The sequence below is a fragment of the Scyliorhinus torazame genome, chromosome X (assembly GCF_047496885.1).
Source record: "Scyliorhinus torazame isolate Kashiwa2021f chromosome X, sScyTor2.1, whole genome shotgun sequence".
Classification (NCBI taxonomy): domain Eukaryota; kingdom Metazoa; phylum Chordata; class Chondrichthyes; order Carcharhiniformes; family Scyliorhinidae; genus Scyliorhinus; species Scyliorhinus torazame.
Genome location: NC_092738.1, coordinates 33,434,555 through 33,459,526, shown reverse-complemented (window position 1 = coordinate 33,459,526; position 24,972 = coordinate 33,434,555). Strand labels below are relative to the sequence as shown.

Below are 24,972 nucleotides of genomic sequence, written 5' to 3'. Positions count from 1 at the left end.
TTCAACCAAAACATGTGTGTCATTTTGGGCGACCTTGGGAGTGTTCCCCCACCAGCTATTTGTGCGAGATCCACACTGGTATTCAACCACACGTCGTCATTTTTATTGGGCCTCGAGAAGTTTCTCCCCGGTCCAGCCCACACGAAGAAATGTTGGCCGCGGTATTCAGCCACGCTGCGCTTGAAAAGTAGCTCGCCACGGCGCAGCGTGGCTGATAGAAGGGATCCACCCAGCTCGCAACACCTCGCGAGATCGAACGTGATCTCGCGAGACGTTGGGATTTGAATCCCACGCACCAATAACAAATCTGTGTATTCGAGCGAGACAGCTAGTCTCACTTTAATGTGCAGATTCCTGAGGTAACCGAGACATTGGGATCTATCCCCTTTGTCTCAGAGACCTCGGGTGAGTGCCGTTGAATGCTGGTCTCCACAAACGGAACAGCACTTGTGGGGGTCTCTCAGGGGATCAGCGGTCCCATGGTGCATGCTCTTTGGGCAAGGTGGTACCCTGGCACTGCCAAGGTGCAACTGGCAGGGGCACTGCCAGGGTGCCGGTGCCAAGCTGGCATCTTATGCACAGTGGCTATTGGGCAGTGTGTGCCCTGTATGGGTGTTGGGGGCTCGGGGATTGCTTCAGGGGCTCCAGAGATAGGGGCGCCATTTAAAAATGATCCTGATCTCTCACTACAGCAAGGAATTGTCGTGAGCAGGGCACCTCAGTGTACAAAATGGCGGTATGTGCGTCTCGGCCACACCTTCCCCACTGAGGCCGCCGACCTAAAGCGAGTGCCGTTTAATAGCATTGTTTCTCGATTCTGGAAGTGACAGGAAACACAGAGCTAAACGCGGTCACTATGGGACTTTGTTCCCATTTAGTTAAATCCCACCTTTTTCAACAATGGGGAGCTGAACCCGTCGGCGAGACTGGTTCCTCAGAGATTGGGCCACCATTTTGAAAGGGTGCCCTGATCTCGAAGTGAGCTTGTGGGTCTCCCACCCCCCTCCCCCCCTGTACATATGGGTATGACCCAACACCCCCCAAGTGAGGACACCCCACTATGGGGCTGTTGAGGGCCCCCCTTTTCAGGCCTCCACACCCATCCTTTCCGGACCTCCACGCTTCGTCACCCCAAACCTTTTGAGTCCCTCCATACTCACCCTTCATCACCCCCCAGGCCCTGACCCTTAACAGTGCCACCCAGGCACCCTTGTGCCAGAGGGAGAGCCAGGGTGCCACCCTGCCCTGACCCCAACCACTCCGGGGTCTTCAATGGCCTGGGAAACCCCCAGATGTCATAACGCCTGGACCACCTTTGTGTGAACCAGTACTAAACGGTCGACGCCGCGCTGGGGAGGCCGTTAGTTCCCAGGCGGCAGTAGAATCTGACGCATGTGCATTTAAACGAGCCCAATGGCTTATTTAAATATGCTGATCTGGACCTTGTCCAGCGAGGGCGAGATCCAGATCGCGACGTTCGGCTGAATCTCGCGAGATGTCTCGAGCATCAACGGCCCCGTCGCGACCCAAGTGAGGCACGACGAGACCGGTAAATCGCGCCCATTGTGTTTGAACAGCTCTCTACTTAAAAGAAAAAACGTGTCCTAACTTCTCTCTTGTTCGTTTGGTAATGTTGTTGTACTTTGGTTACTAACTCACAAACCATAACTTTAAATGTCCAGATGAAATCTCCTCTTCACCTTTGCTGTTCTACTGAAAAGTGCATATGAACCTCCCAGTATCTCCACCCCTATTACTGCAGATGTCCTCGTCCTCATTCAAACCAAAGTGTCGCAAGTACTGGTGGCCTCAGTTGCCCTCGTATGCTGGGCAACCAAGATGCAGATATTTTATGCAGAACTCCCCGTAATGTGTTACTATGAAAGAAGTGCGGAAGCAACACTCCTCATATTGCCTGGAAAAAGCCCTGTACAATTAGTTACCCACCAGACAAACACATCTGCATTCTTCAAAATGATCTCCACACTTCACACAATATAGGAGCAAACCTCAGCTCGATAGGCTGTGGGGAAAATATGTTGAGAACACACATGAAAATGTTGCAGAACAGTGGGATGAATGTGCCCGCCACCTGTAATACTGGCATTATTCCATTGATTGATTCAAAGGGCAAGGAGGAACCAACTAGGAAATGGGTGTAAGCCTCTGCTTGTTGAGATATAGGACAGTTTCCCAGGTTTGTTGGTTAGACCGCAACGGTGTATATTTACACAGAGATTTAACATCGAGAACACTCCAACTTGGAGCTGAGGAAAAGGTTGAGCAGATTGACATATTTCTCAACGATGGAACAGGTTTTACAAAACTGTCGCCTGACATGTTATTCTCCTGTGGCTATGACACAAGGTGCAAAGCGTAGTTGATTTTTATTGATTTGGAAATGTGAATTCTGCATAGAGACCACTAGTTAAGCAGTTTCAGCTGCACCAATCTCAGCTTTACATCAGAGCCACAAAGATAGCTACTGCCATTCGGTCTATCCACAGAATCCCTACAGTGCAGAAGGAGGCCATTCGGCCCATCGAGTCTGCACCGGCCCTCTGAAAGAGCACCCTACTTAGGCCCACTCCTCCGCCCTATCCTGCGCATTTATCATGGCCAATCCACCTAACCTGCACATCTTTGGACTGTGGGAGGAAACCGGAGCATCCGGAGGAATCCCACGCACACAGGGAGAACGTGCAGACTCCGCACAGTGACCCAAGGCCGGAATCGAGCCAGGTCCCTGGCGCTGTGAGACAGAAGTGCTAACCACTGTGCCAATAATATTTTATTGGAATTCATGACCCTTCCTTCATCGAGGATATCAGATCTCCACGGTGATATGGCAGAAAGATCTCCCAGTGGGTAGTTAGAAGTAAAGCTAAGAACATTTGATCTGGTCTAGGACTTTCGCTAATTGATCTTGAATTCCTGCTCTTAATGAGTGTACTGGGCACCTCAGTTTGCTCAGTCGACTGTCCAGATGCAGGCATTACCTCCTGACATGTAATTCAGCCATGGGCAGACTTTCTGCTGACAGGAGGTAGCCAATCCTGCACAATCTAATGGAGGGTTACACACTGATAATTGGCACATTGCCCGAAAACTTTTGTGATCATGGGTCCCAGCAAAATGATAATGAGGAACTTCAGACATGTTGCCTGGTGTGTTGGGAGAGATTTGGGAACAGGCCTCTACTCCAGGGTTAGGGGCCGTTGTCCATTTAGGCTGTGTACAGTTCCATGCGTATTGAATATCTCTGTATTTAGAGCTTTAGTCCAGTCGTGCATGGTTAGCAATTCATCGCGATCTTCCTTCTCCTCGTATCCACGCTCCGCCATGTCCCTTCCCCCCTCTCAACAACCCCTCCAGGGGAATGCTGCTCTCAGACGTCCAGAAGTTCAGAGGTGGAGTCCGAGGTCTCCACTGCCCTAGGCCTCCACTAAACTCTCCAATTCTCTTGTTACTGGAGGAGATTTAGAACTCGTTTTGTGCTAAGATAGGAAAACAGTATGAAACGTATGGAGCTGAAATCTCTCGAGCAGAAATAGTCCTGTCTGAAGGGAACATCTGCCATTAGGGGTCATCAGTTCCATGCAATTCAGTGCTGGTCATTGTTAATGATGTCACTGTGGCTGGAAATTCCTGTGAATAAGTCACATAAAAATACCCCCAGTGACTCCTGGTTGCAGAAAGTCCACTGGCGAATAGCTGATATTAAATGATGCTGAATTCCTGGCAGTGATTAATACTGATACATATGCAGTGACATCCAACCAGTCACACCTCAATCTCTTAGACGTACTGAAAATGAAATGAAAATGAAAATGAAATGAAAATCGCTTATTGTCACAAGTAGGCTTCAATGAAGTTACTGTGAAAAGCCCCTAGTCGCCACATTCCAGCGCCTGCTGTGCTGACTTAACTTGTTCCGAATAATATGGAAACAGCGTAGCCATTCCTTAGGTGCATGATATGAATTGGTCACAATTTTGGCATGCTGTGCACTGTGTTTAGTCGACAAGCATCATGTATAAGTGCCAGCAATAATGAATTTGATAGCGTATAAAGGGATAAAATTTGGTCTCGGGCGATAGCACATAGTTGGTATTAGAACAGAGAACAGTACAGCACAGTACAGGCCCTTCGGCCCACGATGTTGGGCCGACCCTTTATTCTAATCTAAGATCAACCTAACCTACACCCCTTCAATCACTGCTGTCCACGTGCCTGTCTAAGAGTCACTTAAATGTCCCGAATGACTCTGACTCCACCACCTCCGCTGGCAGTGCATTCCACACACCCACCATTCTCTGTCGGCCTATCTACATATTGACTCAGGAATCCTTCCTGTACACACCTGACAAAATCTGCTCCATCCAAACCATTTGCACTAAGGAGGTTCCAGTCAATATTAGGGAAGTTGAAGTCACCCATGACAACAACTCTTTTTGTTGTATTATTGAGTCAGCTGTCCATTATACCTTCAATTGACTTAAATGGAACAAAGCATGGGGTGGGGTGTATAATACCACTGACGTCAAATGGATTTCTTCACTCCCACAACCCAAAGATGTGCAGAGTAGGTGGATTGGCCACGCTAAATTGCCCCTTAATTGGAAAAAAAATGTGTATCTTCAGCAGACGGTGGCACAGACATGAAAACAGAAAATGCTGGAAATAGTCAGCAGGTCTGGCAATCACGGTGGAGAGCGAAACAAGTTAGTTTTTAAAACAATGTCTCCAAACCAAATTGCAGGCTCGGTTTCTCTCTCTCCATAGATGCTGGTGTGTATTTCCAGCATTTTATGATTTGATTTCAGGTTTCCAGCATGTGCAGTATTTTGCTCTTGCAATGGTCAGGCATGTTGATGTGAACTATCGAAGCTTTGTGTGCAGACGGTGTATTGCACAGGTCAGTGTTGCACAGCCAACTGGAACTCAAGTGTGGGGAGTGCAAAAGTGCAATCTGTACCAGTCTCTCTGTACGTCGATCTGCTTTACCTTATTTGGATGGCAGTGTACTAATTGCTGATGCCGATATCAACGCAGAATGCAGGAGTAGGCCAATCGGCCCCTCGAGCCTGCACCACCATTCAATGTGATCATGGCTGATCATGCAAATTCAGTATCCCACTCCCGCTTTCTCTCCACACCCCTTGGTCCCTTTAGTCGCAAGGGCCACGTCCAGCTCCCTCTGGAATATATCCAACACTGGCCCCAGCGGCTTTCTGTGGGAGAGAATTCCACAAGTTCCAACCAAGATGGTGCCGGGGCGTGGCGTCTGTCTGCAAGCTCTCTCACACAAATACTCTTCCTACATCTATAACCGGACTGAGCTCTTAAAACTTAATGCTAACACGGACCTTTGTGTATTTCATGTTTGCCCTATTATGTATTTTCTTGTCATGTACGGAACGATCTGTCTGAACTGTGCACAAAATGCTTTTCACTGTACCTCGGTACCACGTGACAATAAACAAACCCAATCCAGGTTCACAATTCTCTGAGAACCAATTCTCAAGATATTTGCTACAACAGTGAGCCTATTGAAATGAACCTTTTGACATGGCCGTTACATACTGGACAGAAGACTGCCAGCTGAATCCATTCTGTGCTTAAGACCGTGGCCAGTGTGAGAAGATATTTGTTTCTCTAACCTCTGTCTCATCAAACACAACTCCATCAAGAGACTTTACCCCAATCTTTGGACTGTCCGAAGCAACCCGCAGAGACCCTTTAACGTGGCAGAAATGAACTGATGCAATGAGGCAGGTCCTGGGTCCTTTAATGATGGCGGAATAGGAGACTACGTTCACCGCCATCTATCTGCTATGCCATGACAACATTTTCAAATCCATGCGTTTTTGTAAAGATCCTAGCAAACTAGACTACACTGGAACATTGAGCGCGTGGATTGAAGTATGACTTTAATGGGCAGCTAGCATTTATGTGAGAAGGAATGACCGACACTTGAAACACATAACATTCTGTAACAATTCACCAGGACACGGCTCGCCTCAATCTGGATCATGTCAAATCTGCCGTAGCAACAGATGACTAATGTGATCATTTTTGCTATTGGAACACGGTCTAATAAATTGGCTAACAGCTGGCTCACCAAGTTTATCTAATAAGCAGTAGAACCATAGGAAGGTGCCAGGTTTCTTCCCTTGTCTAGGCCGAGTTAGTTGATCACAGTCGGAGTGGAGATAGAATCACTTGAATTGACCTCTGCACCTCAGGGTGGCAGAAGCAGTGCCCAGAATTGCTGCTCCAGTGGGTCCTGCTGGAAGTGCACATGTATAGACATTAGCGGAGGACGGGAGTGACATATCCTCCTGAAGAATGACTTCTTTTCTGAGAATCAAGTGTCACAGCCTGTAAAAAAAAAAACCCTACGAATGGATACATCATACACAGAAGGAGCTACAGCGAATTACTGAATCATAAATTCTGTTATAGCTACAAGGTCACCCGCACCTCTGCCTCCTCAAAATGTGTTCACTGACTGCAATTTCCAGATTTGAAGTTAGGTTCGCTAATGGATGTGAATGTTCTCCACTGAGCTCACTTCTGATAAATAAACAGTGAAATAAAAGTCGCCACAGTCCCAGAGGGCCAAAGGCTGCTCTCCCCTTTTTGAGAGCTGACTGCTGGTGATTTAACCCGAGGGTCACCGCACCTCAGGCGAGGGACAAGGTTCATGGGTAATCTCTGCCGGTGCGGGGGTGGAACCCGCGCTGTTGGTGCCACCCCCCATATCACACAAGCCAGCCGTCCAACCAACTGAGCTAAACCTGGTCGCAGAGCTAGTGCTGCCAAAGTTGAGGAATGATTGCCTCAAATTTAAGTTAAAGCTGTACTATTTATAAAGTGCCGGTTAACAGCAAACGATGCAGCTGCACATTCTGGCAAGAGGCTGATTGGAGCTCGAGATCTTCTGTAAACTAAGTATTCTCATTAGAATACCCAGCATTGATCACTTTACAACCAAGGTTTGGGAGATTAATATTGGGGTAAGCCACTTTCACTTTAGTATGGTTAGATGCAGAAGAAAACTTCCTCAACTTTACTCTCATCTCTGGCTCCAATCTCAGAACAGTGCATCCGAGTGAGATATATTCTATTCGCAGACCAGGCACACACTGGCAGCAAGATTAGTGACAATCAGGGGGCAGTTTGTGCTGTGGAAATTGGGAAAAGACTGTCAAACCCAATTTCACATACAACTTATTCCTGCACAATTACATTCTGCTTGAAGACCCAACTCCCAAAGACATTTGCTACTCTCGAAGAACTGCCCTTTTTGCAATTACGATCACCCTATGAGAAAGGATCTGGAGTTCAATGAGCAGAATATGGTGGATCGCCATGAAAACTACATCAGACCTTGCACTCTGGTGTGGCAAAATTTCCTTTTCTTTGTACCTATTAAGATGAGGAATATTAGTGCTGCAGCCAGCTCCTTGTGTCACTAACTGGCATTTACCTGAGGTATAGCACAACTCTGTAGTTCAGTACCAACTTACAAAGAGTAGCCCCTTCAAGGCTACAGTTCAATTTTTAAAAAACAATAACCTAGAACATACAGTGCAGAAGGAGGCCATTCGGCCCATCGAGTCTGCACCGACCCACTTAAGGCCTCACTTCCACCCTATCCCCGTAACCCATTAACCCCTGTTAACCTTTTTGGATACTAAGGACAATTTATCATGGCCAATTCACCTAACCTGTACATCTTTGGACACTAAGGGACAATTTAACATGGCCAATTCACCTAACCTGTACATCTTTGGACACTAAGGGGGCAATTTAACATGGCCAATCCACCTAACCTGCACATCTTTGGACACTAAGGGACAATTTAACATGGCCAATCCACCTAACCTGCACATCTTTAGACACTAAGGGACAATTTAACATGGCCAATCCACCTAACCTGCACATCTTTGGACACTAAGGGACAATTTAACATGGCCAATCCACCTAACCTGCACATCTTTGGACACTAAGGGACAATTTAACATGGCCAATCCACCTAACCTGCACATCTTTGGACACTAAGGGACAATTTAACATGGCCAATCCACCTAACCTGTACATCTTTGGACACTAAGGGACAATTTAACATGGCCAGTCCACCTAACCTGCACATCTTTGGACACTAAGGGACAATTTAACACGGCCAATCCACTTAACCTGCACATCTGTGGACACTAAGGGACAATTTAGCATGGCCAATCCACCTAACCTGTACATCTTTGGACACTAAGGGACAATTTAACACGGCCAATCCACCTAACCTGCACATCTGTGGACACTAAGGGACAATTTAACATGGCCAATCCACCTAACCTGTGCATCTTTGGACCATCCTTCTGCCTAAGTAAGGCTGCAATTTAGTGCCAAACGAGGCACATTTCAGTTGTGTAGGCAGCATTGAGATTTCCCAAAGTCACTTTGCATCGGATTCTTACAGCCAAGCAAAGTTTACTTTTATCCCGTCCGTTTTGGCTGGATTTGAACCCTGATCCCAGTTGTGAAGTTGAGGCCAATATCTAACTTAGCTCCCCGGTTCACAATCCATGGACTGGAATTCTCCGGCCGTTGGGATTCTCTTTCCCTGCACCCTGCCCGCGGGTTTCCCAGCAGCATGGGGGTGGCCTCAATGGGAAATCCCATTGACAAGTGGCAGGAAGAGAGATTGCCACCGCCAGCGAACAGCGCGCAAGAAACACACGGCTGGGAAACCGGAGGATGCCGCCCATTTATATCCCGACCATGTATATTTGGGTCAGAGATAACCCATCACACTCCTGCAAGTGGTTTTTCAGGTTTACTTTTACTCATCCGACAACCCGGAAAGCACTTCACTGACTGAATGAGACATTAAACAAAGCACTGCCATCACCATCCCACAGTTATGTGGGTCAACTGATTACAATGGACTAAATTCAGGGGACAAGCAACGCAAGTCAGTTTGAAAGCTAGCCAATTTGGAATGGGTCAATAATGTATAGGCAATGTTTTCCTCCTTGAGCAGCATCCGCCTCTCCTACTGCTGATCACCATGCCAACCCTCGGGCCTTTGTAGCGGGCGGGATTCTCCGGTGTGTCTCTCAGCTGCACGCTGTTCACTGGCAGCGGGATTCTATCTTCCCGCGGTGTGTCAATGGGATTTCTCATTGAAGCCCCCCCCCTCGCTGCTGGAAAACCCACGGGTGAGAGTGTGCTGCCAGCGGGGAAAGAGAATCCCAACGGCTGGAGAATTCCGGCCAATTTATAAACTGTTGATTTTCAACTTCGTGCACACTATACACTGAATGCATCGACAGCACGGTTACACATTTCTCCGACTGATAAACATGATTATTGGAAGCACGGTTCGGAAAGATATCCACAACCACTTTGGCTGCTTGAATCGCTTAGTCTGCTTAATGTTTTGTGTGCAGCTTTATTCTGAAAATGCATTTTTATGTGGTTGAGGAACAATTAGATCAATGGCTTTGAGGAACTGAAAAATTCCGTCAAGTACAGTTGAAAAGGTGGATGAAAACCCCACATAGAAGATAGCCATGCAAAACTCGATACTTGAATGGAAACACCCCTTTCTCTTTCCATTTAGGGAAGAGATGGTCGAGTGAGGGAACCATGGTTGACAAGAGAGGTTGAATGTCTTGTTAAGAGGAAAAAGGTGACTTATGTAAGGCTGAGGAAACAAGGTTCAGACAGGGCATTGGAGGGATACAAGATAGCCAGGAGGGAACTGAAGAAAGGGATTAGGAGAGCTAAGAGAGGGCATGAACAATCTTTGGCGGGTAGGATCAAGGAAAACCCCAAGGCCTTTTACACACATGTGAGAAATATGAGAATGACTAGAGCGAGGGTAGGTCCGATCAAGGACAGTAGTGGGAGATTGTGTATTGAGTCTGAAGAGATAGGAGAGGTCTTGAATGAGTATTTTTCTTCTGTATTTACAAATGAGAGGGGCGATATTGTTGGAGAGGACAGTGTGAAACAGATTGGTAACCTCGAGGAAATACTTGTTAGGAAGGAAGATGTGTTGGGCATTTTGAAAAACTTGAGGATAGACAAGTCCCCCGGGCCTGACGGGATATATCCAAGGATTCTATGGGAAGCAAGAGATGAAATTGCAGAGCCGTTGGCAATGATCTTTTCGTCCTCACTGTCAACAGGGGTGGTACCAGGGGATTGGAGAGTGGCGAATGTCGTGCCCCTGTTCAAAAAAGGAACTAGGGATAACCCTGGGAATTACAGGCCAGTTAGTCTTACTTCGGTGGTAGGCAAAGTAATGGAAAGGGTACTGAAGGATAGGATTTCTGAGCATCTGGAAAGACACTGCTTGATTAGGGATAGTCAGCACGGATTTGTGAGGGGTAGGTCTTGCCTTACAAATCTTATTGAATTCTTTGAGGAGGTGACCAAGCATGTGGATGAAGGTAAAGCAGTGGATGTAGTGTACATGGATTTTAGTAAGGCATTTGATAAAGTTCCCCATGGTAGGCTTATGCAGAAAGTAAGGAGGCATGGGATAGTGGGAAATTTGGCCAGTTGGATAACGAACTGGCTAACCGATAGAAGTCAGAGAGTGGTGGTGGATGGCAAATATTCAGCCTGGATCCCAGTTACCAGTGGCGTACCGCAGGGATCAGTTCTGGGTCCTCTGCTGTTTGTGATTTTCATTAATGACTTGGATGAGGGAGTTGAAGGGTGGGTCAGTAAATTTGCAGACGATACGAAGATTGGTGGAGTTGTGGATAGTAAGGAGGGCTGTTGTCGGCTGCAAAGAGACATAGATAGGATGCAGAGCTGGGCTGAGAAGTGGCAGATGGAGTTTAACCCTGAAAAGTGTGAGGTTGTCCATTTTGGAAGGACAAATATGAATGCGGAATATAGGGTTAATGGTAGAGTTCTTGGCAATGTGGAGGAGCAGAGAGATCTTGGGGTCTATGTTCATACATCTTTGAAAGTTGCCACTCAAGTGGATAGAGCTGTGAAGAAGGCCTATGGTGTGCTCGCGTTCATTAACAGAGGGATTGAATTTAAGAGCCGTGAGGTGATGATGCAGCTGCACAAAACTTTGGTAAGGCCACATTTGGAGTACTGTGTACAGTTCTGGTCGCCTCATTTTAGGAAGGATGTGGGAGCTCTGGAAAAGGTGCAAAGAAGATTTACCAGGATGTTGCCTGGAATGGAGAGTAGATCTTACGAGGAAAGGTTGAGGGTGCTCGGCCTTTTCTCATTAGAGCGGAGAAGGATGAGGGGCGACTTGATAGAGGTTTATAAGATGATCAGGGGAATAGATAGAGTAGACAGTCAGAGACTTTCTCCCCGGGCGGAACAAACCATTACAAGGGGACATAAATTTAAGGTGAAAGGTGGAAGATATAGGAGGGATATCAGAGGTAGGTTCTTCACCCAGAGAGTAGTGGGGGCATGGAATGCACTGCCTGTGGAAGTAGTTGAGTCGGAAACATTAGGGACCTTCAAGCAGCTATTGGATAGGTACATGGATGACGGTAAAATGATATAGTGTAGATTTATTTGTTCTTAAGGGCAGCACGGTAGCATTGTGGATAGCACAATTGCTTCACAGCTCCATGGTCCCAGGTTCGATTCCGGCTTGGGTCACTGTCTGTGCGGAGTTTGCACGTCCTCCCCGTGTCTGCGTGGGTTTCCTCCGGGTGCTCCGGTTTCCTCCCACAGTCCAAAGATGTGCGGGTTAGGTGAATTGGCCAATGATAAATTGCCCTTAATGTCCAAATTGCCCTTCGTGTTGGGTGGAGTTGTTGAGTTTGGGTAGGGTGCTCTTTCCAAGGGCCGGTGCAGACTCAAAGGGCCGAATGGCCTCCTTCTGCACTGTAAATTCAATGATAATCTATGATTAATCTAGGACAAAGGTTCGGCACAACATCGTGGGCCGAAGGGCCTGTTCTGTGCTGTATTTTCTATGTTCTATGTTCTATGTATTTCTGAGGAAGTTGTCCCATGTTAAATTACAGTTCAGGACCTCACACAAGTGGCTACCTTTGTACAGTTGATGTTGGAAAGTGAATTGATGGAGCGGCAGGCGAGTATGGGGAAGCAGATGCAACCAATCACTGAACGTCCATCAACTTCTCAAGGAGTCATTGGATAATAAATCCAGGGCAGGAAACGGGTTTGATTTTCGTTCCCCCTTCCAAGCTTGGAGATGTTGAAGTTCCTGGGCAGCTGCACAGCTGCCCTGTTTGAGGTCAGTTACCTTAGCTCAGAGTAGGTATCGAACCCAAGACCTTCCTCAGTGCAATAGTGGAAAGGGCATTTACCCACTGTGTCAGTACGCCTGTGAAAGTCAGAATTATTGCTAAACTAATTTCCATAGTAGAGATCGTTGTTTTCCAAAGACCTTATTTATGTGACGTTTATAATGCCAATGACTTGGCAGATTATGAATGGAGGTTTAGTTTTGGGGCAGATAGAGGAAGGAGGAGTGAAAGAAGAACAGCGAGGTCCTTCTGCTGCACTTTGTGTATCTCAGTGGGCAAACATATCCTGCTCGACATTTTGTACAGGCAGACGGTATTTGAATTTTCACGTGTAAACTTCTCACGCACCTTTTTTTAAGGGCAGAAACAGTTTCAGCGATAGAAGCATGGGTACTTATCTTTCCCATTGAAAACAAGCAGGAAAATTGAAAATCATGATTCCGTGGGCAAGGTCCAGCATTCTTATATCCTCGCGTTTCCCGAGCAGATTTCAGGAGCTGCGATATATTCCTCAAGCACTCCCTTATGATCCAATGGTATTGTTTATATATCGAACCTTAATACTACTTTGGTAAAAGATTTGATGGTAGCACAGACAAACATACAAAACTGTTGACACACACAGGCAGAACTAAACATCCAGAACTGATAACATGTACCATCGTGTATTGCTGGGGAGGCGAGACTGGCAGAAGAACTTGGGGACAAGAGGTCGCAGAATACTGGATAGGCTGTGCAGAGGGCTGCAGAGATGGCAAGGGCTAAGATCGCCAACAACACAGAGAAAGTATTGGAAAAAGGAAATACGGGTTAATGTCATCATACTCGTCACTGCACAAAAATACTTCAGGCACACATTCTACAGCACGTGAGATCTGTCAAACCAACATTTGTTTTATCCTTTTTAAGGAGACCTAGATTCCACCCCACCCCCACCCCCCCTTAATCTTTCTCGACCATGCACATCTTGCACTCAGGAGGATAAGCAGGCAAACTGCTCTCTGCTCTCTGCCAATGGCATTCTTCAAGCAGCTGCCAAACAATGAGTGACATAGCCCTGTAATGGCTCCCATTCTCATTTTCCCTTCCCTGGTGGCCCCCTTCTGATACCGAGACAGCACTTGGGCTGAGGTTGGGAATTCAGTGTGACAGAATGAAACTGGTGCCCTCCCAGCGTGTAACTCCTCCGAGTTGGTGAGCAATACCAAGATACTCAAGAGCCATGAGTAGTCATTTTTGAAAACTGCAATTGTATAACAATAACCCATCTACTGTATTCTACAAAATGAATGTCTGTGATGAGATGTAGAATGTACATGTGGCCAATTTAGGTGTATGATCTTCCTCCGATACTGATCAGAGCATTTACTATCGTTAGCAGACACTACAATCTCTGGTGAACAAGTCACAACTTCATGTGCATCTTAAATACAAGGCAGCAATTTAGGGGTTCTTGAAATCAAAATGGTAACTGAAACAGGGAAGGAGCAGGCATCCGAATTCATAAGAACCTGCGAGAGTTAAGTCAGCCGTTATGTGCATGAGTTTAAAGTGGTGCTGTACCAGAGAGAATGTTGAATTACCGACTGTAGAGAAAGTCTTTGTCGTTGCTTTAATTACAAGAATAGGGGGCGGGATTCTCCCATTCGGTGACAGTGTCCCCACACCGTCGCGTTTCACGACGGCATGAACGGGCCGCTGGGAGTACCGATTCTGGCCCCTACAGGGGGCCAGCACGGCGCTGGAGCGGTTCACGCTGCTCCACCCTCCCATCCCGGCGCAAACTGTGCGCCGCGGGACCCGCGCATGCGCGGTGGCCTCCCTCAACGTGCCGGCCCCGACGCAACATGGCACAGGAGTTCAGGGTTCGGCAGATAAGAAAATAGGCCCGGGAAGCGAGAGGCCGGCCCGCCGATCGGTGGGCCCCGATCGATCGGAGGCCCCCCCCCCCCAGGCCGCCCCCCTACCCTGCGCGCAGAGTTCCCGCCGGCTGCGACCAGGTGTGGACGCCGCCGGCGGGACTCTGCCTTTTTCGAGCGGCCGCTCGGCCCTTCCGAGCTGGAGAATCAGCGGCCCGGCCTCATGCGACGCGCCCGCGCCGGGGCGGCGTGGCCCAGTTGCGAAGATTTTCCGGCCTGGCAAGAATCCCGCCCAGGAACTTTTTCATCCCAGAAGGAAGAGAGAATTCAAATTACTGAGCGGCACTATCGTTTTAAGACGGTGCCACTACACAAAGCCGCCATAACTAGGCAACTTCTGATTCAACACATACCTAATTATTTCCAAGAGGGCCAGGGTCTGCTTGGCCATCCCTTTGGTTGATGTATATGGACTTATTTGTGCCAGTTAGCCAGGTAAAGACAGATCGTCTGCTTCAGTAAAACAAATTCGCCGTGAAAATCGTGGCTGCAAAGGTTAAGCCAAGTGGCAGTAATCTGTACGAATCATTCGTGTCTCCTGTACGTACTACCTGCAAGATCTTTTGATTCCTGTCTGCAACTGACACACAACATTGACTTGTGCTCCACTTTTACTTGCTGAGCAATCTACTGAGGAATTGACCATTTGAATGCGTATGGAACCAATGGGGGTTAAAATGGAAAACCCTCCCGTGGCTGCAGTTTAAGAATAAGAGATCGCCCTTTTAACACAGGGATGCTTTTTTCCCCTCGGTCTGTGGAATTCACTTCTCCAGGGAGCAGCAGATGCTGGGCCATGGAATTTATTCAAGGCTCAATTAGACAGATCTTTTGATTGACAAGGATTGACAACCCTGGACTCCTACGGGGGACAGTCAGGAAAGTGGTGTTGAGACCACGACCAGGCCAGCCATGATCTTATTGAATGGCGGAGCAGGCTTGAGGGGCTGAATGGCCGCCTCCTGCTCCGAAACTTTATGTTCCCAACACAAGGCAACATGGTTGAGGTTGTTTGAGCTCAGTCATAGCAGCGTCAGAGCATCACTGTAGGAATTTCTCAGGAAAGTCTCGCATGCCAAAACATTTTCAGCTACTTCAGTGAAACCATCTTTTGTCATAAAGTCAGGAGGTTGCTCGCGGAATGTTCCATTCAAAACGCATCTGACAATGAAGCAGCCCATGCTAGCTTGTACCAGGACTAAGATAACCTTGTACTGACAAGGGCCATGTAACATTCACCCACTCAAGAGGTGGATAATGACCACCTTGAACAAGAGAAAGCCCCTTAATTCTCAACAACAGCACCACTGTGAGCTCCCACAACACCAGGTCACCACTGAGCGGAAACCGAACTGGACCAGCCACATCAACCACATGGCCACAAAGAGAGCAGGGCAGAGACTGGGTACGCTGCAACAAATCGCTCAACTCCCACTAAAGCCTCATGCCAACAGTGCGATGAAATATTCATGACTCGCCTTGATAGGTGCAATGACACTGAAGGACAGAAAGGTTCACTTACCCCCTACCAATTGTCTCAATACCCAGCTATTCTACCAGAATCAGTCCGACTGCAATATGCATCAACAATAGCACGCTACAACAACTCAACAAGGTCACTCTGATAGCATTGCTCTCCGCTGTAACCTCTACAATCAGGAAGATCAAAAACAGGAATGTTGCGGGATCGTCGCCTGCATGGTTCCTTCCAAGTCTCACACCAACCTGACCTCGACATAATTCATTTTTATCCCCATTGCCGCTGGGTCAAAATCCGGAACTTCCAACTCAAATCCATACGGGAGCCGCATCGCGAGATGAACACCAGCTTTGCATTTCTCAGCCACGTCCCAAACTTTTTTCAATTTCCTCTTCCCCAACTATGGATCAAGAGTGCAACTTGGTCAACGAGTCTTTCCTGGGAAAACTGGCAGATCTGGCTCGATAATGAATGAGAATAGCTGTCCTGGAGCAACAGAAAGTGGCCTCTCTTGGTGCTTGGAGGAATGAAGTTTGAATCTTCTTGCTCGTCATTCAATCAGGCCATTGTGGTGAGTTTTTGTACTAATTTTGGCGCAGGCTTTACGCCGTGATGACAGAAGGCAGCAAAGACAGATGCTGTGTGTGTTAGTCCCCGGGAAGGATTCATGACATTTGACATGGATACCCATCTCAAATCCTGGAGCTGCCATCAATCAGAAGCAGGAGGTCCTGCTTAGAACTCAAAAAGGCCAAGAAATGCCGGCGACTTTGCCACTTAGCAGGAGTAGAGAAATGGAGATACTTTCAACGTGGGAATGCTCTTGACTTTCAAAACATAACACTTCAAATGAAGACAGAATTGACATTTTTCTTCCCAGAGTGACAAGAAAGTAAGGGAACTCCAGCTGCTGTCTAGAGAAACACAACAGAAGCACAGAGACACAAGTGGTCAGCTGTTCAGGACAGCTAGGCATGGGGCAAGGGTTTGACAAGAGTAGTGTCTGAAGTGCTTTTTCTTCTGTAAATAAACCCCCTGTAGGATGACAGAATTTGCCGGAGACATGGAGAACACGTTTTATCTATGATCAGATATTAGTGTAAACATACTGCAAACCGTGGGCAGCACAAGTGGATAGCACTGTGGCTTCACAGCGCCAGGGTCCCAGGTTCGATTCCCGGCTTGGGTCACTGTGGAGTCTGCACGTTCTCCCCGTGTGTGCGTGGGTTTCCTCCGGGTGCTCCGGTTTCCTCCCACAGTCCAAAGATGTGCTGTTAGGTGGATTGGCCATGATAAATTGTCCCTTAGTGTCCAAAGATGTGCAGGTTAGGTGGATTGGCCATGATAAATTGCCCTTACTGTCCAAAAAGGTTAGGAGGGAGCATTGGGTTGCGGGGATAGGGTGGAAGTGAGGGCTTAAGTGGGTCGGGGGTCGGTGCAGACTCGATGGGCCGAATGGCCTCCTTCTGCACTGTATGTTCTATGTTGTTCTTGTGGCAGAAATCAGTGACTGCAACATTACAATCTTTTACGCCGATGTCTTGTAAACTGTCCAAACAGACAAAGAGGTCCAGAACTTTTAAATCATACAGAAATTCAGTACCCGCCAGAAGAGGACATTAGAAGGACTCCATCCACACCATGCAAAGTATAACATTTTACTTGTTGAGTAAATTCAAATGCAGTTGTACCTATTTTTTCCCTGATGAGGTTCTCTTTACATAATTCACTGATCTCAGGTTTGAGAACTCGAGCGTTGTGCCATAAAGGCCCTTGTAAAATGACTTAGGGACACTGATTTGCTGCCTTCATAGAAAAACAGAATGCAAACATGGAATGTCACCTCCAAATCAGTGGCAAAAGCCCTGGAATCCTTGGCAATAAAAATGGATATTCATTCATTGGGTCTTTATAAACAAATTGAGACAATTGCAGGTACGGGCTTTTCTTTAGAGTACGGGCAAGACTTTTTCACCAAAACTTTTCCCAGCCTTCTATGCCCATCAAACTTGGATTGGATTGGCTTTTAACTATCCTTTCTCAACCGGTTCCTTAGGGTTACATTCAGAACCACTGTCCTTCACTGTAATACTCTAGGAAGAATGAAGAAACATTTTATCATACAGTGGAGCTTTCTTATAATCATACCAAACATGGGGTTGAGAATTATTTGGATACCCATTAAATCTGGACCACCCCAAAGTGTGTAATCCCAAAGTTATCGGGTACTGGAGAGCCCGGAGTGGCATATTGCTGGGCATGACCAAAATCTCTGCTGGGGAGTCTCCCCCCGAGGAAGGCTGAACTTCAATAATCAGCCTGAAAGACTACAGGAGCCGGTTACAGAGAGTGTTTATTCTGCATCTTCTTATTTAAATCCATTGCTGATGCCATCAGTAAGTGCTGTGACATCATTAGTTTTTGTTACCTGTGACTGCTCGTATTTAACTGCCGTTAGTTCTAATTCTATTCTGTTACTGTTATTGCGATGTTTAATGAGCTGCTCCTGTTTTTTGAGTCCAAACTATGTTTTAAATATTATTTTCTTTTATATATTGTCATGGGAATGTCACTTTAAGAAATGTTTGTCCTCTGGGTCCTCTCTCTGTCTCTCTCTCCCGCTCTTTTAGAAGCTGCTGTCTGTCTCTGGGTCCTCTCTCTGTCTCTCTCTCCCGCTCTTTTAGAAGCTGCTGTCTGTCTCTGGGTCCTCTCTCCCTCTCTTTGAGATGTTGCTGTCTGTCTCTGGGTCCTCTATCTCTCTCTCTTTTAGAAGCTGCTGTCTGTCTCTGGGTCCTCTCTATCTCTCTCTTTTAGAAGCTGCTGTCTGTCTCTGGGTCCTCTCTATCTCTCTCTCTTTTAGAAGCTGCTGTCTGTCTCTGGGTCCTCTCTATCTCTCTCTTTTAGAAGCTGCTGTCTGTCTCTGGGTCCTCTCTATCTCTCTCCCTCTCTTTTAGATGTTGCTGTCTGTCTCTGGGTCCTCTCTCCCTCTCTTTTAGATGCTGCTGTCTGTCTCTGGGTCCTCTATCTCTCTCTCTTTTAGAAGCTGCTGTCTGTCTCTGGGTCCTCTCTATCTCTCTCTTTTAGAAGCTGCTGTCTGTCTCTGGGTCCTCTCTATCTCTCTCTTTTAGAAGCTGCTGTCTGTCTCTGGGTCCTCTCTATCTCTCTCTTTTAGAAGCTGCTGTCTGTCTCTGGGTCCTCTCTATCTCTCTCCCTCTCTTTGAGATGTTGCTGTCTGTCTCTGGGTCCTCTCTCCCTCTCTTTGAGATGTTGCTGTCTGTCTCTGGGTCCTCTCTCCCTCTCTTTGAGATGTTGCTGTCTGTCTCTGGGTCCTCTATCTCTCTCTTTTAGAAGCTGCTGTCTGTCTCTGGGTCCTCTCTATCTCTCTCTTTTAGAAGCTGCTGTCTGTCTCTGGGTCCTCTCTATCTCTCTCCCTCTCTTTGAGATGTTGCTGTCTGTCTCTGGGTCCTCTCTCTCTCTCTCCCTCTCTTTGAGATGTTGCTGTCTGTCTCTGGGTCCTCTCTATCTCGCTCTTTTAGAAGCTGCTGTCTGCCTCTGGGTCCTCCTCTCTCTCTCTTTTAGATGTTGCTGTCTGCCTCTGGGTCCTCCCTCTCTCTCTCTTTTCAATGCTGCTGTCTGTCTCTGGGTCCTCCTCTATCTCTCTTTTAGATGCTGCTGTCTGTCTCTGGGTCCTCTCACTCTCTCTTTTCAATGCTGCTGTCTGTCTCTGGGTCCTCTCTCACTCTCTCTTTTAGAAGCTGCTGTCTGTCTCTGGGTCCTCCTCTCTCTCGGTCTTTTAGATGCTGCTGTCCGTCTCTGGGTCCTCACTCTGTCTCTTTTAGATGCTGCTGTCTGTCTCTGGGTTCTCCTCTCTCTCTCTCTTTTAGATGCTGCTGTCGGTCACTGGGTCCTCCTCTCTCTTGGTCTTTTAGATGCTGCTGTCTGTCTCTGGGTCCTCTCTCTCTTTTAGATGCTGCTGTCCGTCTCTGGGTCCTCGCTCTCGCTCTTTTAGATGCTGCTGTCTGTCTCTGGGTTCTCCTCTCTCGCTCTTTTCAATGCTGCTGTCCGTCTCTGGATCCTCCTCTCTCTCTCTTTTCAATGCTGCTGTCTGTCTCTGGGTCTTCTCTCTCTTTTAGATGCTGCTGTCTGTCTCTGGGTCCTCCTCTCCCTCTCTCTTTTCAATGCAGCTGTCTGTCACTGGGTCCTCTCCTCTCTCGCTCTTTTCGATGCTGCTGTCTGTCTCTGGATCCTCCTCTCTCTCTCTCTCTTTTCAATGCTGCTGTCTGTCTCTGGGTCCTCTCCTCTCTCCCTCTTTTCAATGCTGCTGTCTGTCTCTGGGTCCTCCTCTCTCCCTCTTTTCAATGCTGCTGTCTGTCTCTACGTCCTCTCCTCTCTCGCTCTTTTCAATGCTGCTGTCTGTCTCTGGGTCCTCCTCTATCTCTCTTTTAGATGCTGCTGTCTGTCTCTGGGTCCTCTCTCTCTTTTAGATGCTGCTGTCTGTCTCTGGGTCCTCCTCTCCCTCTCTCTTTTCAATGCTGCTGTCTGTCACTGGGTCCTCTCCTCTCTCGCTCTTTTCAATGCTGCTGTCCGTCTCTGGATCCTCTCCTCTCTCTCTCTTTTAGATGCTGCTGTCTGTCTCTGGGTCCTCTCTCTCTTTTAGATGCTGCTGTCTGTCTCTGGGTCCTCTCTCTCTTTTAGATGCTGCTGTCCGTCTCTGGGTCCTCCTCTCTCTCTCTTTTAGATGCTGCTGTCTGTCTCTGGATCCTCTCCTCTCTCTCTCTTTTAGATGCTGCTGTCTGTCTCTGGGTCCTCTCTCTCTTTTAGATGCTGCTGTCTGTCTCTGGATCCTCCTCTCCCTCTCTCTCTTCAATGCTGCTGTCTGTCACTGGGTCCTCTCCTCTCTCGCTCTTTTCAATGCTGCTGTCTGTCTCGGGATCCTCCTCTAATTCTCTCTTTTCAATGCTGCTGTCTGTCTCTGGGTCCTCTCCTCTCTCTCTCTTTTCAATGCTGCTGTCTGTCTCTGGATCCTCTCTCTCTTTTCAATGCTGCTGTCTGTCTCTGGGTCCTCGCTCTCTCTCTTTTCAATGCTGCTGTCTGTCTCTGGGTCCTCTCTCTCTCTCTCTTTTCAATGCTGCTGTCCGTCTCTAGATCCTCCTCTCTCTCTCTTTTAGATGCTGCTGTCTGTCTCTGGGTCCTCGCTCTCTCTCTTTTAGATGCTGCTGTCTGTCTCTGGATCCTCCTCTCATTCTCTCTTTTCAATGCTGCTGTCTGTCTCTGGATCCTCCACTCTCTCTCTTTTAGAAGCTGCTGTCGGTCTCTGGGTCCTCGCTCTCTCTCTTTTAGATGTTGCTGTCGGTCACTGGGTCCTCTCTCTCTCTCTCCCGCTCTTTTCAATGCTGCTGTCTGTCTCTAGGTCCTCTCCTCGCTCTCTCTTTTCAATGCTGCTGTCTGTCTCTAGGTCCTCTCCTCGCTCTCTCTTTTCAATGCTGCTGTCTGTCTCTAGGTCCTCTCCTCTTCGCTCTTTTCAATGCTGCTGTCTGTCTCTGGGTCCTCCTCTCTCGCTCTTTTAGAAGCTGCTGTCTGTCCCTGGGTCCTCCTCTCTCTCTTTGAGTTGCGGCTGTCTGTCCCTGGATCCTCCTCTCTCTCTCTTTTAGATGCTGCTGTCTGTCTCTGGATCCTCCTCTCTCTCTCTTTTAGATGCTGCTGTCTGTCTCTGGGTCCTCTCCTCTCTCGCTCTTTTCAATGCTGCTGTCTGCCTCTGGGTCCTCCTCTCTCTCTCTTTTAGATGCTGCTGTCTGTCTCTGGATCCTCCTCTCTCTCTCTTTTAGATGCTGCTGTCTGTCTCTGGGTCCTCTCTCTCGTTGTTTTAGATGCTGCTGCCTGTCTCTGGGTCCTCTCTCTCACCTGCTCTTCTCGCCCGGTCAAGGGGGGCTGGAATTCACCGTGCCCTAGCCCAGGACTCTCGGTGAAGGGGGGCTGGAATTCACCGTGCCCTAGCCCAGGACTCTCGGTGAAGGGGGGCTGGAATTCACCGTGCCCCAGCCCAGGACTCTCGGTGAAGGGGGGCTGGAATTCACCGTGCCCCGGCCCAGGACTCTCGGTGAAGGGGGGCTGGAATTCACCGTGCCCTAGCCCAGGACTCTCGGGCAAGGGGGGCTGGAATTCACCGTGCCCCAGCCCAGGACTCTCGGTGAAGGGGGGCTGGAATTCACCGTGCCCAAGCCCAGGACGCTCGGTGAAGGGGGGCTGGAATTCACCGTGCTCCAGCCCAGGACTCTCGGGCAAGGGGAGCCGGAATTCACCGTGCCCCAGCCCAGGACTCTCGGTGAAGGGGGGCTGGAATTCACCGTGCCCAAGCCCAGGACTCTCGGTGAACGGGGGCTGGAATTCACCGTGCCCTAGCCCAGGACTCTCGGTGAAGGGGGGCTGGAATTCACCGTGCCCCAGCCCAGGCCTCTCGGTGAAGGGGGGCTGGAATTCACCGTGCCCCAGCCCAGGACTCTCAGTGAAGGGGGGCTGGAATTCACCGTGCTCCAGCCCAGGACTCTCGGTGAAGGGGGGCTGGAATTCACCGTGCCCCAGCCCAGGACTCTCAGTGAAGGGGGGCTGGAATTCACCGTGCTCCAGCCCAGGACTCTCGGTGAAGGGGGGGCTGGAATTCACCGTGCCCCAGCCCAGGACTCTCGGTGAAGGGGGGCTGGAATTCACCGTGCCCCAGCCCAGGACTCTTGGTCAAGGGGGGCTGGAATTCAACGTGCCCTAGCCCAGGACTCTCGGTGAAAGGGGGCTGGAATTCACCGTGCCCTAGCCCAGGACTCTCGGTGAAGGGGGGCTGGAATTCACCGTGCTCCAGCCCAGGACTCTCGGAGAAGGGGGGCTGGAATTCACAGTGCCCCAGGCCAGGACTCTCGGTCAAGGGGGGCTGGAATTCACCGTGCTCCAGCCCAGGACTCTCGGTGAAGGGGGGGCTGGAATTCACCGTGCTCCAGCCCAGGACTCTCGGTGAAGGGGGGGCTGGAATTCACCGTGCCCTAGCCCAGGACTCTCGGTGAAAGGGGGCTGGAATTCACCGTGCCCCAGCCCAGGACTCTCGGTGAAGGGGGGCTGGAATTCACCGTACCCCAGCCCAGGACTCTCGGTGAAGGGGGGCTGGAATTCACCGTGCTCCAGCCCAGGATCTCGGTGAAGGGGGGCTGGAATTCACCGTGCCCCAGCCCAGGACTCTCGGTGAAGGGGGGCTGGAATTCACCGTGCCCTAGCCCAGGACTCTCGGTGAAGGGGGGCTGGAATTCACCGTGCCCTAGCCCAGGACTCTCGGTGAAGGGGGGCTTGAATTCACCGTGCCCCAGCCCAGGACTCTCGGTCAAGGGGGGCTGGAATTCAACGTGCCCTAGCCCAGGACTCTCGGTGAAAGGGGGCTGGAATTCACCGTGCCCTAGCCCAGGACTCTCGGTGAAGGGGGGCTGGAATTCACCGTGCCCCAGCCCAGGACTCTCGGTGAAGGGGGGGCTGGAATTCACCGTGCCCCAGCCCAGGCCTCTCGGTGAAGGGGGGCTGGAATTCACCGTGCCCCAGCCCAGGACTCTCGGTGAAGGGGGGCTGGAAATCACCGTGCCCCAGCCCAGGACTCTCGGTGAAGGGGGGCTGGAATTCACCGTGCCCCAGCCCAGGACTCTCGGTGAAGGGGGGCTGGAATTCACCGTGCCCCAGCCCAGGACTCTCGGTGAAGGGGGGCTGGAATTCACCGTGCCCCAGCCCAGGACTCTCGGTGAAGGGGGGCTGCAATTCACCGTGCCCAAGCCCAGGACTCTCGGTGAAGGGGGGCTGGAATTCACCGTGCTCCAGCCCAGGACTCTCGGTGAAGGGGGGCTGGAATTCACCGTGCCCCAGCCCAGGACTCTCGGTGAAGGGGGGGCTGGAATTCACCGTGCCCTAGCCCAGGACTCTCAGTGAAGGGGGGCTGGAGTTCACCGTGCTCCAGCCCAGGACACTCGGTGAAGGGGGGCTGGAATTCACCGTGCCCCAGCCCAGGACTCTCGGTCAAGGGGGGCTGGAATTCACCGTGCCCCAGCCCAGGACTCTTGGTGAGGGGGGGCTGGAATTCACCGTGCCCAAGCCCAGGACTCTAGGTGAAGGGGGGCTGGAATTCACCGTGCTCCAGCCCAGGACCCTCGGGCAAGGGGGGCCGGAATTCACCGTGCCCCAGCCCAGGACTCTCGGTGAAGGGGGGCTGGAATTCACCGTGCCCCAGCCCAGGACTCTCGGTGAAGGGGGGCTGGAATTCACCGTGCCCCAGCCCAGGACTCTCGGTGAAGGCGGGCTGGAATTCACCGTGCTCCAGCCCAGGACTCTCGGTGAAGGGGGGCTGGAATTCACCGTGCCCCAGCCCAGGACTCTCGGTGAAGGGGGGCTGGAATTCACCGTGCCCCAGCCCAGGACTCTCGGTGAAGGGGGGCTGGAATTCACCGTGCCCAAGCCCAGGACTCTCGGGCAAGGGGAGCCGGAATTCACCGTGCCCCAGCCCAGGACTCTCGGTGAAGGGGGGCTGGAATTCACCGTGCCCAGGCCCAGGACTCTCGGTCAAGGGGGGCTGGAATTCACCGTGCCCCAGCCCAGGACTCTCAGTGAAGGGGGGCTGGAATTCACCGTGCTCCAGCCCAGGACTCTCGGTGAAGGGGGGCTGGAATTCACCGTGCCCAGGCCCAGGACTCTCGGTCAAGGGGGGCTGGAATTCACTGTGCCCTAGCCCAGGACTCTCGGTGAAGGGGGGCTTGAATTCACCGTGCCCCAGCCCAGGACTCTCGGTGAAGGGGGGCTGGAATTCACCGTGCCCCAGCCCAGGACTCTCAGTGAAGGGGGGCTGGAATTCACCGTGCCCCAGCCCAGGACTCTCGGTGAAGGGGGGCTGGAATTCACCGTGCCCCAGCCCAGGACTCTCGGTGAAGGGGGGCTGGAATTCACCGTGCTCCAGCCCAGGACTCTCGGTGAAGGGGGGCTGGAATTCACCGTGCCCAGGTCCAGGACTCTCGGTCAAGGGGGGCTGGAATTCACTGTGCCCTAGCCCAGGACTCTCGGTGAAGGGGGGCTTGAATTCACCGTGCCCCAGCCCAGGACTCTCGGTCAAGGGGGGCTGGAATTCAACGTGCCCTAGCCCAGGACTCTCGGTGAAAGGGGGCTGGAATTCACCGTGCCCTAGCCCAGGACTCTCGGTGAAGGGGGGCTGGAATTCACCGTGCCCCAGCCCAGGACTCTCGGTGAAGGGGGGCTGGAATTCACCGTGCCCCAGCCCAGGACTCTCGGT

At 50.1% G+C, this 24,972-nt stretch overlaps 1 protein-coding gene across 6 annotated transcripts in view; it reads right to left on the bottom strand.

Moving 5' to 3' along the window:
- The window catches only part of r3hdm2 (R3H domain containing 2), a 325,172-nt gene that overhangs the window by 85,135 nt on the left and 215,065 nt on the right, over window positions 1–24,972 (bottom strand). The gene's annotated exons all lie outside the window — the stretch shown is intronic.